A 13,728-nucleotide genomic window follows, 5' to 3' on the forward strand; every position below is an offset into this window, starting at 1 on the left:
TTACTGTCTATAGTGTGCAACAAAACAAAATAAAAACTCAGACTCGAGTCTATCACATGCTCAGGCTCACATGGCTACTAAGCTTTACATTTCAGCTAGGTCTCAGGTCTCCAGATCTCTCTGACAGTCCCTGCTCTGTCCAGAAGTTTTCGTGCTGAAGTAGAATCATGGAGACCACAGCATACACTTGTCTGTCTCAGTCCTGCCCTAAAGCCAGTTTATTTCACTCTCTACTAGATTTTCATGATTTCTTTTTACAATGCACTTTTTTCCTAAGGTCTCATTTTATTTTAATATTTGGCCTGTTGAGTGTGTGTACTTCAGGGCTAATTATCTTATTACTTATTTAAGACACATAACTGGAACTGGCAATAGGGGAACATTTAAGTGGTGCTTAAGAAGGAAATGGAGGGCAGTTGAGAATGGCCATACTTATGCAGTTTGATGTTTTTTGGCTCATGTTTTATGAACATAGATTTTATGTTTTTGTATATATCCTAAAATATAATTAAACTATTGCCAACTGCTGATGTTCCTCTAATGGAAAAAAGCTGAGGTTTGGGTAATATAAAATGGAGGACAGTCCAAAAATGAATAATATTTGACAAGTGTTTTTATACCCATTTTTTTTCCCCGACAAATCTTTGCCAAGCGTCTTTGTGTGTCAGGCACTATGCTGGGCACTGGAGACATTTTTACTCATCTGAATAAAAACATTGAGGCCAATTTAGAATTTCATCTTTGATAAAATGTTAGAGGTACAATATTGAACAATAGACAAGCTCTTGAGAAGCTGTTTTTCATCCTACATTTCATTCCTCCCAGAAATCTGCTCTTGGTGGGGACTTGACTTTTTTTCTTAGATTAATCTAAGGTATATTTTCTTTCACCAGGACTGCCCTGGTGGCTCAGATGATAAAGTGTCTGCCTACAATGCAGGAGACCTGGGTTCCATCCCTGGGTTGGGAAGATCCTCTGGAGAAGGAAATGGTAACCCACTCCAGTACTCTTGCTTGGAAAATCCCAAGGACAGAGGAGTGTGGTAGGTTACAGTCCATGGTGTCGCCAAGAGTTGGATACGACTGAGTGACTTCACTTTCTTATTTTCTCTTAAACTGTCTTTGAAGAAATCCTCTTGGATTAGCTGGTATCTTTGTATGAAAATTGCATAGAAAGTTTGCCATGTCAACAGAGTTGTCATTATGTAAATGTTAGCTGATTGATTAAGGTAAAATGTTAGTTGCTAATGTAATTTCTGAGATACATAATCAGCCCTCCATAGCCTCAACTTCTGCATCTGCAGAATCAACCAACCACAGATCAAAAATATTTGAAAAAATTTCAGAAAAGTTCCAAAAAGCAAAATTTGAATTTGCTGTGCATTGGCAACAGTATAGATAGTATTTATATTGTACTTACAACTATTTGCATAGTATTTACATGGTATTAGGTATGATAAGTATTCTAGACATAATTTAAAGTATATGGAGGATATGCACAGGTTATATGTAAATGCTGTGTCATTTTATATAAGGGCTTTGAATATACCTGGAACTTGTTAAGAGGGTTCCTAGAACCAATCCCCCTTGGATACTGAGGGACAACTGTAGTTTAAGTAATGTTTTAGATAGAATAAGTGTTCTCAATACACTGGGAGCCAAGTTCTGCCTTTTACATGCCATATTGTCTGGTCAGCTGACTAAAATTGAATTGTACCATTAAGGAAAAATCTCAGTAAGTATGAAAAAGATTTAATAAGAATTAGTACTCTTTTAGCAGAGAAGGCAATGGCACCCCATTCCAGTACTCTTGCCTGGAAAATCCCATGGACGGAGGAGCCTGGTAGGCTGCAGTCCATGGGGTCACCGAGGGTTGGACATGACTGAGCGACTTCACTTTCACTTTTCACTTTCACACATTGGAGAAGGAAATGGCAACCCACTCCAGTGTTCTTGCCTGGAGAATCCCAGGGATGGGGGAGCCTGGTGGGCTGCTGTCTATGGGGTCTCACAGAGTCGGACATGACTGAAGTGACTTAGCAGCAGCAGTACTCTTTTAGACAGGAAGTCACACAAAGACCAATAAATGGTAATGGATAGTTCTTCTCTCTTGAAGTTAAATACTCCTAAATGGTTACAGTAAGGATATAATAATATTTCTGATGCTGTTAATCATTCCAGAACTGTTGTGGATTAGTTCATTTTCTCAAAGATAGAAGTACAGTTTCAGGTATCCCTGACACAAAATAATAGATAACATATCTGAAATGCAAACTAATATCTAAAATCTAAGAGTTAAGGAAAAAACAAAGGACCTATATATTGATGAAGGTTAAAGAGAGAAGTAGAGACCTGGAAAGCAGTACTCTTAAAGGGATACACACACATATGATACACACATACCTTTTTTAGATGATAAGAGTGAGAGGTAGTTAAGCTTCATTCCTATCTATTAGCTTTCTTGTCCACTGGATAGACTCAACAATTAGGTGAAACCTACTAAAGCCTTAATGTCTTTTAAGGGGAATTCTCCAGATTCTTCTGCTTAAAAGATTATTACTTTTACTATATTTGTATTAAGATCTTATCTTCATAAGTTCTTTGTCAAAATATAAATAGAAGTGGGAAATGTTAGGGCATGCTAACTGTGTAATGTTTAGCTCAGAGACATTTCGCGGATTAACACAGTGTTGCTCAACATAAAGGCAATGACATGGGATTTTAGAAATATGAGCAATTTTGGATGGGGAATGAGTGAGGATCAAGGGGTGATAGGAAGCTCCTGAGGATGACATGTAGCCCTAAAAGAGGTACTAAGGGTTTTGGGGAGATGGGAATGGATGGAAAGACTTGGGCAGATAAAGCTCATGGAGACGCTGCTCTTCTCTTGTTGGCGGCCTGTACTATCATTAGCCCATCTTGGTAGGGCTATCCTGCACACTCTCTGACTCATATTAAGCAGGACATATAAAATTTCAGAGGAAATCATTCTACCTTTCTTAAATAGCTGCTTTGAAGATTAATGAGGTAATGCTTAAAAATGCTGGGGATAAAAGGTTTAGTATAAATGTTTTTACACCTTGCCCAAAAGAACTCTCTTTTAAGATTGGTGTTTTAAAATAAATGTAAACACCTAATGTTGCTGATGCCTTCATTCCATTAGTAGGGAATTACCACATTGGCAGCTGGGCAGAATATTAGTACTTGATTCTCTCTAATCAAGTTTTCCTTGCCTATTCCCTGAGACATTTTCCACAGGGATGAGTCATATCAGAGTTGGATCAGTAATTTCATGTAGATGTAAAGTCAGAGGGTAAGCATCCAATCCAGAGCCTCAGGCAGGGCTAGATCACACACTGATGCTCAAAATTCCAGTGATTAAGAGCCAGCAAAGCAAATATTGGGCAGGAGGAGATGGGGTTGACAGAGGATGAGATGGTTGATGGCATCATTGACTCAATGGACTTAAGTTTGAGCAAACTCTGGGAGATGGTGAAGGATGGGGAAGCCTGATGCACTGCAGTCCATGGGATAGCAAAGAGTTGGACATAACTGAATGATAGAACAACAAAAAAGCAGATACAGAAAGATCCATACATACATTAGTAAATCTAGACAGAACTTGATTTTACTTTTGCATAAATATGAATTTGGTCTAACTCTGAAAAATATAAAATAATCATTCATGGTTTACTCTTGCTTTAGTTTCTGATTATACAAAGAAGTAAGGAACCAGTAGAGTGTGTAGGGCATGAATGTATCACAGTCCTGCCCTGATCAAGAGAAATAGCAGCAGGGAGACAGGAGCACTGCTTCTTGTGGCTGCAGGAATAGGTCAGTTGATTCTAAGTTGGGAAAGACTTTCTGAGTGTCATCTGTAATTTCTTTCTTGCCTTTTTCTTTCTCTATATCAAAGACCTATGCTTTATATAATTGCATTCTCAAAGAGTGAAACCTGGATTAAATCATCAATTTGCATCTTATTCTGCAGCATGGCTTGATGGAACAGCAAGGGGAATTTCAAAGGGAGTAGCAACTTACTGGGGAGAGTATAACAGATGAGGAACCCTGTACCATCTTATTTTATTGGGACACACTGAGTAGAAAAGAGGCGATGAAAGGCAAGAATGTGCGTCAGGGTGGGGGGACTCCATTTCTACAAAAGGGGAAAATAAAAGTTCAAATACTTTATGGGGAAAGAAACAGAGCCTCTAGACTTATGAGTTAGCAAATCTATTTCTTTTCTCCTCAGGGTGGATCTGTTTTCTTTAGCACTTGCTTTTCTCCCTGCAAATGTTGGACTTTGCATTTTAAAATAGAACACCTAGAAATAGTATCGGAGAAGAAAATGGCAACCTACTCTAGTATTCTTGCCTGGGAAATCCCACAGCCAGAGGAGCCTCGTGGACTATATAGCCCATGGGCTTACAAAGAGTTGGATATGACTTAATGACTAAGCAGCAGCAGGAATAATATACCTATAAATTCTCCAGTAGGAAAGAAGGAAGTTTCTATACCTGTTTTGCCTGTGAAGGATCCTAGATAATAAATATGTTGAAATATATGACTCATGATATACTGCAATTCCAAGCAGTTGGGGCTTCAGAATAGCAAAAGGATTTTTTCAGAGAATGAGAGAAGATAGGGAGAGAGGTTAAACTTGATAAAGGTCGTCTGATCCTGGAGTTGTTTGGAGGAGGGAAAGGGAACCTCTAACTCTCCCAGGAAGAGAACCAGAAGGCCAGAACCACCTTTCCTTTTGTTCTGGTCTGTCTGCAAGAACCTCTGCTTGCCCACAGAAGGAAACCTGCCACACTTCGGCCTATAAACACCAGCATACCAACTGTACTAAGTCTCTGCCCAGCTATTTTGGGTAAGCTAGAGGAAAAATAGCAGACTGCTTGGGAGGAAGCTTGGGGGCCCGCCAAGGCCATGACGTACAGGTTTCCAAGCAAAGCTATGGCTGAATCATAAAAAGCGTGTCTGAGTTGGGCACAGATACAAGGCCTGCTCCTCTCAAATTTCTCAGCTTATCTCACAGGAAGAAGAGGTATGGATTCAGAGTAACTCTCCACCTCGCAGAGGTCAGTCAACAGGCCATCAAACTATATTTTATTGAAGTTTCATGTAACTTAGAAGGGGATGTTGGTGGTGGTGGTCTGAGTATTTTTTTTTTCTTTATACTTTGCCATTTGGTCACCAAACGGCTCATATACCCTTTTCAGTGAAGCCAAAGATTCCCACTGGAGAAATAATTAAAACAACTGGCATTTTCCTAAAGCTGTTTAAAGTTTCAACAGCTCTAGTGAGTGGCTGTACAACAGTGGCGTTCACATTGCTGTTAACTTGAAAAATAAAGAGACTTCGAAAAGAGTATTTTTCTCGTGTTAGGTTGTTCCCAGTTTCTGGACCTGATAGCTAGATGAGTGGTTTATTTTTCTTTTACTGGATGTGGATTGAATTGATAACAAGGTCTTCTATTGGATATTGAATAAAATAACTCAGAAAAAAGTCACCAAATTTCAAACCCGCATCTGAATAAATCAAGGGGGCTCTCTCTTCTTCTTCTTGTTTTTCATAGAAGGATCTAGGCTACATCTATTGAAATCTGTTAGCTTTTCAGAAAAGTAGTTTTCTGTCCTAACTGGTCAGATAAATACTGGACATAATTTTTTAAAATGCATGTTTTGAATACAAGCATTTTAGGAATATGCTTCTTCTTTGTCCAGGAAACATCTTACCTAAAGCTCAGTAAGTTCAAAACAGTTTAGTAATGATGAGAATACTCATCTTGAAATCATACTGCTAACATTTGAATGTGTGAAATTTTCTCATAAAAAGAGCCATATTTTTAAAACCAATTATATTAGTCGGCTTGGGCTGCCACAGCAAACAGCATAAATTAGATGGCTTAAACAACAGAAATGAATTTCTCACAGTTTTGGAGGCTGGGAAGTCCAAGATCAAGGTGCCAGCCAATTCAGTTCCCGTTGAGAGCTCTACTCCTGGCTCACAGACAGTTACCTTCTCCCTGTGTCCTCACATGGTAGAAAGAGAGTGATCTCTGGTGTAGTTTCTTGTTTTATAAAGACACCAGTTCTGTGAAATCAGGATTTCACACTTGTGGCCTCCTTTAACCTAAGTCACCCCTTTGTTCTATCTTCAGTACAGTCACTTGGAGATTAGCGCTTCAACATAGGCATTTTGGGAAGGACACATCAGCCCATGGCAATTCTGGGTAGTATGAAACCTTTTGATAATGTAAACCTTGATTCAAGAAACAGATCATTCAAGGATCTGATCAGGAATCATTCAACAGATCACTACTTCATTTTATCGAAGTAAAAATCTTCATAGTTTTGATATTTCTTTTCTGGGGAAGAGACATATAAAAGGAAACCTTCTTCTCTCATACTGAGAATGTATTTTAAAGTCAAAACAGGATATAAAGTCAAGTCATCATCTTCAGAACTTATTTGAACTTCATATTCAGTTTGATTTAGAGAAAGGGAGGGAGGGAGAGAGTGAGTTGGAAGAAGGATGAAGTGGGCAGAGAGGGAAAAGAGAAAAATAAATGGAGACAAAAATGGTCTCAGAGAAGGACAGATGTTCTGGAGACAGAATGAAGGACCATGTGGAAGTGTAGGTAATAAAGGTTCGTGGAAGGGTGGGTCAGTGAAGGGTGAGGTTGGAAGGTGAGCCTGTTACTGTCTAGTCTGGGGGTTAGTAGAAGCTCTGGTCTCAAGTACCTGGGTTCAAAAGCTTCATCTGCTCAAGGCCAAACAGTTAGTCACTGTTGGGCCTTGAGCAGATTACTTCATCTCTCTGGACTCAGTTTCATAATCACATGCTTTCCTCAGTATTTTATTTGCTGTTCCTGAGGTAAGGGTTAAATGAGACAATGGTTAGTGCCTAACAAATAATAGCTCAATAAAAGTTATCTATTATTAATACCAATTGTGTCCCTATGATGTATGACCTGTGGCTGTTGATGACTCCTTACAGTGGGGATCTCAAGCAGCTTATTTTGTTCTGTGTCCTGGAATCTGTTCCCCATGCTGGTTATAGACGCTGAGTTATCTTGCATATGATTTTATAGCAGGCGTCTTGATTAAATGTGGAGTTCTCATACAGTCTCCTCCCACTGTGGATTAAAGATGGTACCCTTGATGGCAAACCTCTTATGGAGGCTCATTATAGTTGAGGCTCAATAAAGATCTCTTAATGGATAAATGTCATTTGATACATCCATTCATATATTTAAGAGAATGATTTGGATTTGAGGTAATTTGAATACTTGTGTTAAACACAATTTGAGAAAATTACAAATTTTCTTAATCCTAAATTTCTCCTTTATTAAAGGGATATGCAAGACGTTTGTGGAATCTGATTCACCATGTGAATGGAAGCTCTAAAAGTGTTCTTGTTTATCTTCCTTTCTTGCCTTTTTTTGATCCCAAATTCCTGTGCTTTGGGGACTTTAATTTCATGACCAGAAGCAGAAAGCATCAGTGACCTGCTCTGAGAAATTTGCAGTTCTGTTTAACTGATGATGCAGCTGGGAAGAGGTTCAGCTAAGGCAGGTCTGAGAGGGGCCTGTTGCTCCGCCGGATGTTCCCGAGGCAGCAGTCCTATGTAATGTGGCTCTGCAGGTGTTGTAAAGTTTGTGAACGCTGTATGGGTAAACTGAGGCATGACCCAAAGGACCCTGGTTTTCCTTCACGTCATTCCTTCTTTCTGTTCTCATTTTTATTTTCTTATATTTCCTCTTTCTCTTGCCTTCTCTTTTCCTGCTTACTGCCACATCCAGTAACGTGGCCTGTTTGGATCAGAACATGAGTTCTAAGAAGATATTCATCACACGGGGCATGCAGGGGAACAGAGCAGTGAAAGGAAAGCAATTCAAACACATAAGAAACTGTGCTTCCTGTTACTCGCTGCCTCTTTTGAGGACTCTTACAGCAGATACTTTGTCTTTTCATTTTACATAGTGTGCTCTGTTCTCTTCGACTTTTAAATTCTCTCCCTCTCTCTGCTGTAGGCCATACTGAAGAGTGCATATTCATATACACTATTACCGTGTCTGCATGGATGAAGGTACTCCAAACCTGTTGTCTGAGATACTGCATCAAGAATCTCATCTGAATCTTATCTCGAGGGGTGCTGAGAGGGTGGCAGGATGGGGGATTTGGGAGGGTATACTTTGCAGAAGTTACAGGAGGGCAGGGAAGAGAGTTTGGATCGCAGAGCACAGTGGTTCCCTTGAGAACCATGTATCCTCATTACGATTATTTGTATTCCCCACAAAGCTTTAGTTCCTCCCTTTCTGCTTTTCTCATTTTCTGAATCCAGGCTGCTGCTAGGATTGGCCTAACTGAGGATTTCTGGGTTATACTTCTAGGCTCGTGTGCTTCTTGCCAGGAGCACCTCCCTAGACTGACTTGGCAGCTCCGTGTGCAAGGATGTGGCTGGCACACTTTCTCTCCTATTAGTATCTGGTTCAATTAGTGTTGCCTGACAGGCTGAGGGAGTGTCTACAGCCTTGTGGGGGAGTGACAGCAGAAACCTGCTTTTTGTCTGGTGACCCTCCAGGGACTTCTCCATCAGGATTTGAATCTGGGGTGCACAACCCGCTGCATCTCATTCTCTGCTAATTTGCATCTTAAGCGAAGCATCTTACTTTCTAGTCATCCATATTTATGATCTATCATAGTACATGGGTGACTCCTTTCAGTGCAGTTTTCCAATGCCATTAGTCTCTGGATTCCAAATTAGGGCCACCCTGATAAATAGGCAAATAGTTTAGCAGATTTCAAAGAGGGATTAGATAAACAGGGGTAAAGAACAATAAAATAATACTTGCAGCACAGCCAATTTAGAGAAAAGAGTGCATTTTATGTCAACATCTGATCACCTTAAATGGCATATTACATATAATAGTAGTCATAAACGTGCCTTAATATTTGTATAGTATTTAAAAATGTACCATGAATTTTCACATGTATTTTTAAAATGTGTTTCCCTCTTAAAATCTGTGAAATCTGGCAGGATGGGAATGCAGATGAGAGAACTATCAAGGAGATAACAGACATCAAGTTTCAGAACAGACCTGAACCTTAGCCTTCTGTGTCCTAGTCTTGTCCTCTTGTCACTATAACATATGGTTTGATAGAGTAATTTGAGACTGGATAAATGTTTAGAAAATTCTGTTCACTCTAACAATTGAACCTCCGCATATGGTATTGTGTTAGATTTTATGTACAAAGATGAATAAGAATCCAGTCTTCATATTTCTCCTACTTTACTAATTTCTGCCACTAATATTCATGCTCAGAAATTAGTCTGGGATTTTATGGTCTGGATATTCAATTTAGCATCATCTATCTCCAGCAGGATTCTGAGATGGAGCTAGCTTTCATGCTAGAACCAGGGTTTGTGTTTTCTGCTAAACCAAGGAGAACTTGCATCCTAGTATGTGCTTCCTGCTTTTAGATGAATAAGGACAGCTCTTTGCATATATTCGTGAAAATGAATCCTAAGGAAGCCTGGATAACAGTTGAGTCATCTTGACGTCCTGTGACAGCTGTGTCAGTATCCACTTAATGTGGTAACTTAGTCTTGCTCTTACTAGAAAAGTGTGGTTCTGGTGGGAAAGGAGAGTGTATGTGTGAGAGAGTTTGGAAGGAGGGCTAGAGGTTGAAGAAATGTATGGTTTAGAGTGATCTTAAGAGATACTGTGTGATTCTTGATCATCCCTTATTGGAAGGTTCGTCTCTACCTTAAAAAATACATTCTTAACTTGTAGTGACCATCTGAATTTTCTCCTTTCTTGTTTGGATTTTAGGTCTATAGTTCTAACACCATTTCTAACCCTCAGTTGCTTCTTGTTAGCATAACATGCGAATTTTTCCCTCCTGCTTTTTTCTTAATGTCTCAAAGGTATAAAGGACCTAATTGTAAAAACAGGTGCCAGTGCTTTCTCATATTTTTTTTCCACCTCCACATAATAGCAGACAGAAATGACCAAATCTTCTTACTTAACATTACCCTTTTTTTTAGACTTAAAATTTTCCTATATTGTATGTTTTTCTTTTCTCTGTTTCACTGTTCTTATTCTTGCAGTAAGCTCCTAAATACGGACACTACTAGATTCAGTTCTCTCTATATGCTATGCGTATTCTCACTGGATATTTTATTTGTAACCACGGATTGAATAATCATCTATATGACAATGATTTATAGATCAGTAGAACCTACACATCACTTTAGATAGATGATTCACAACTTCCTCTGAGATATCATATTTCTAAAAATAGAACTACGTTTGTTATTGTTCAGTTGCTCAGTCATGTCCAACTCTTTGGGAACCCATGGACTGCAGCATGCCAGGCTTCCCTGTCCTTCACCATCTCCCAGAGTTTGCTCAAACTCATGTCCATTGTCAGTGATGCCATCCAACCATCTCATCCTCTGTCATCTCCTTCCATGACCCAGCAATTACATTTGTGGATATATATCCAAAAACTCCAAAACCACTAATTTGAAAAGATGCATGCACCCCAGTGTTCAGTGTCATTATTTACAATTACTAAGATATGGCAGCAACCAAAGTGTCCATCAACAGATGAATAAAGGTGTGGTATGTATATGCAGTGGAATATTCAGTTCAGTTCTGTCAACCGGATACCATGATCTCAGTTTTCAGAATGTTGAGATTTAAGCCAACTTTTTAACTCTCCTCTTTCACTTTCATCAAGAGGCTTTTTAGTTCCTCTTCACTTTCTGCTATAAAGGTGATGTCATCTGCATATCTGAGGTTATTGATATTTCTCCCAGCAATCTTGATTCCAGCTTGTGCTTCTTCTAGCCCAGCTTTTCTCATGATGTACTCTGCATATAAGTTACATAAGCAGGGTGACAATATACAGCTTTGATGTACTCCTTTTCCTATTTGGAACCAGTCTGTTGTTCCATGTCCAGTTCTAACTGTTTCTTCCTGACCTGCATATAGGTTTCTCAAGAGGCAGGTCAGGTGGTCTGGTATTCCCATCTCTCTCAGAATTTTCCACAGTTTACTGTGATCCACACAGTCAAAGGCTTTGGCATAGTCAATAAAGCAGAAAGAGATGTTTTTCTGGAACTCTCTTGCTTTTTCCATGATCCAGAGGATGTTGGCAATTTGATCTCTGGTTCCTCAGCCTTTTTTAAAACCAGCTTGAACATCAGGGAGTTCACGGTTCACGTACTGCTGAAGCCTGGTTTGGAGAATTTTGAGCATTACTTTACTAGCATGTGAGATGAGTGCTGTTGTGCAGTAGTTTGAGCATTCTTTGGCATTGCATTTCTTTGGAATTGGAATGAAAACTGACCTTTTCCAGTCCTGTGGCCACTGCTGAGTTTTCCAAATTTGCTGGCATATTGAGTGCAGCACTTACACAGCATCATCTTCCAGGATTTGAAATAGCTCCACTGGAATTCCATCACCTCCACTAGCTTTGTTCATAGTGATGCTTTCTAAGGCCCACTTGACTTCACATTCCAGGATGTCTAGCTCTAGGTGAGTCATCACACCATCATGATTATCTGGGTCATGAAGGTCTTTCTTGTACAGTTCTTCTGTGTATTCTTGCCACCTCTTCTTAATATCTTCTGCTTCTGTTAGGTCCAGACCATTTCTGTCCTTTATTGAGCCCATCTTTGCATGAAATGTTCCCTTGGTATCTAATTTTCTTGAAGAGATCTCTAGTCTTTCCCATTCTGTCATTATCCTCTGTTTCTTTGCATTGATTGCTGAGGAAGGCTTTCTTATGTCTCCTTGCTATTCTCTGGAACTCTGCATTCTGATATTTATATCTTTCCTTTTCTCCTTTGCTTTTCACTTCTCTTCTTTTCACAGAGATTTGTAAGGCCTCCTCAGACAGCCATTTTACTTTTTTGCATTTCTTTTCCATGGGGATGGTCTTGATCCCAGTGTCCTGTACAATGTCACGAACCGTATTATTCCAGTTCAGTCACTCAGTCGTGTCTGACTCTTTGCGACCCCCTGAATTGCAGCACGCCAGGCCTCCCTGTCCATCACCAACTCCCAGAGTTCACTCAAACTGATGTCCATCGAGTCAGTGATGCCATCCAGCCATCTCATCCTCTTCGCCCCCTTCTCCTCCTGCCCCCAATCCCTCCCAGCATCAGAGTCTTTTCCAATGAGTCAACTCTTTGCATGAGGTGGCCAAAGTACTGGAGTTTCAGCTTTAGCATCATTCCTTCTGAAGAATACCCAGGACTGATCTCCTTTAGAATGGACTGGTTGGATCTCCTTGTAGTCCAAGGGACTCTCAAGAGTCTTCTCCAACACCACAGTTCAGAAGCATCAATTCTTCTGTGCTCAGATTTCTTCACAGTCCAACTCTCACATCCATACATGACCATTGGAAAAACCATAGCCTTGACTAGATGGACCTTTGCTGACAAAGTAATGTCTCTGCTTTTTAATATGCTGTGTAGGTTGGTCATAACTTTCCTTCCAAGGAGTAAGCGTCTTTTAATTTCATGGCTGCAATCACTATCTGCAGTGATTTTGGAGCCCCCCAAAATAAACCATATTACTTAGCCATGAGAAAGAACTTAGATTTTGCCATTTGCAGCAACATGGATGGTCTTGCAGGGCATTAGGCTAAGTTAGATTAAGTCAGAAAAAGACAAATACTGTATGATACTGTTTACATGAGGAATCTAAAAAGAACAATGAACTAGTGAAGGCAACAAAAAAAGAAGCAGACCCCCAGATATAGAGAATAAACCAGTGGTTATCAGAGGGGAGATATGTAGGATAAGGGTTGGGGAGTGAGAAGCATGAAGAATTGGATGTAAGATAGGCTCAAGGATGTATTGTATGTAATGGGGAATATAGCCAGTATTTTGTAATAAGTGTAAATGGAATAACCTTTAAAAGTTGTATAAAAATTTAAAAAACATTTTAGTGAAAGTGAAAATTGCTCAGTTGTGTCTGACTCTTTGTGACCCCACAGATTACAGCCCCCCAGGCTCCTCTGTCCATGGAATTCTGGAGTGGACGGCTGTTCCCTTCTCCAGGGTATCTTCCCTACCCAGGGATCAAACCTAGGTCTCCCACATTGCAGGCAGACTCTTTACCAGCTGAGCCACCAGGGAAGCCCTCCCTGCCAAAAAAAAATTTTTAATAAAATGTTAAAAAAAGAAAAACTAGTCCCTCAAATCCCATCTTAAAAAAAAAAAATCAAAGCAGCAAAGTAAAAAAATGTGTTATCTCCTGACCAAAACCTTTTTGTATTCCTGTATTTTCTATCTTGGTTAATGTTATCACATCTACTCCAAATTAGAAATGAGACAACTTTGACTCACTTAGCTCCTCTCTCATACTCTAAGTGCATTTATTTACTAAGACTAATCTGGTTCTTAGGTGTCTTTCAAAGCCCCAGTTACCATTCCCATTTTACTATCCTACGTTGGGCCTTCATCACTTTTCTCTATTGCAATGGCTTTCTAACTTTCCTATAATTTACTTGTAAATTTTTGTGTGAATATGAACTTCTTTTAAAAAATATAGAGCGCTTGTAAAAATATCTTCTATTCCCTGTAGCAATCAGAACAGCTCCATAACAGTAGTTCAGTTCAGTTCAGTTCAGTCGCTCAGTCGTGTCCGACTCTTTGCGACCCCATGAATCGCAGCACGCCAGGCCTCCCTGTCCATCAC

Source organism: Oryx dammah, unplaced genomic scaffold (genome assembly GCF_014754425.2).
Source record: "Oryx dammah isolate SB20612 unplaced genomic scaffold, SCBI_Odam_1.1 HiC_scaffold_5, whole genome shotgun sequence".
Taxonomy (NCBI): domain Eukaryota; kingdom Metazoa; phylum Chordata; class Mammalia; order Artiodactyla; family Bovidae; genus Oryx; species Oryx dammah.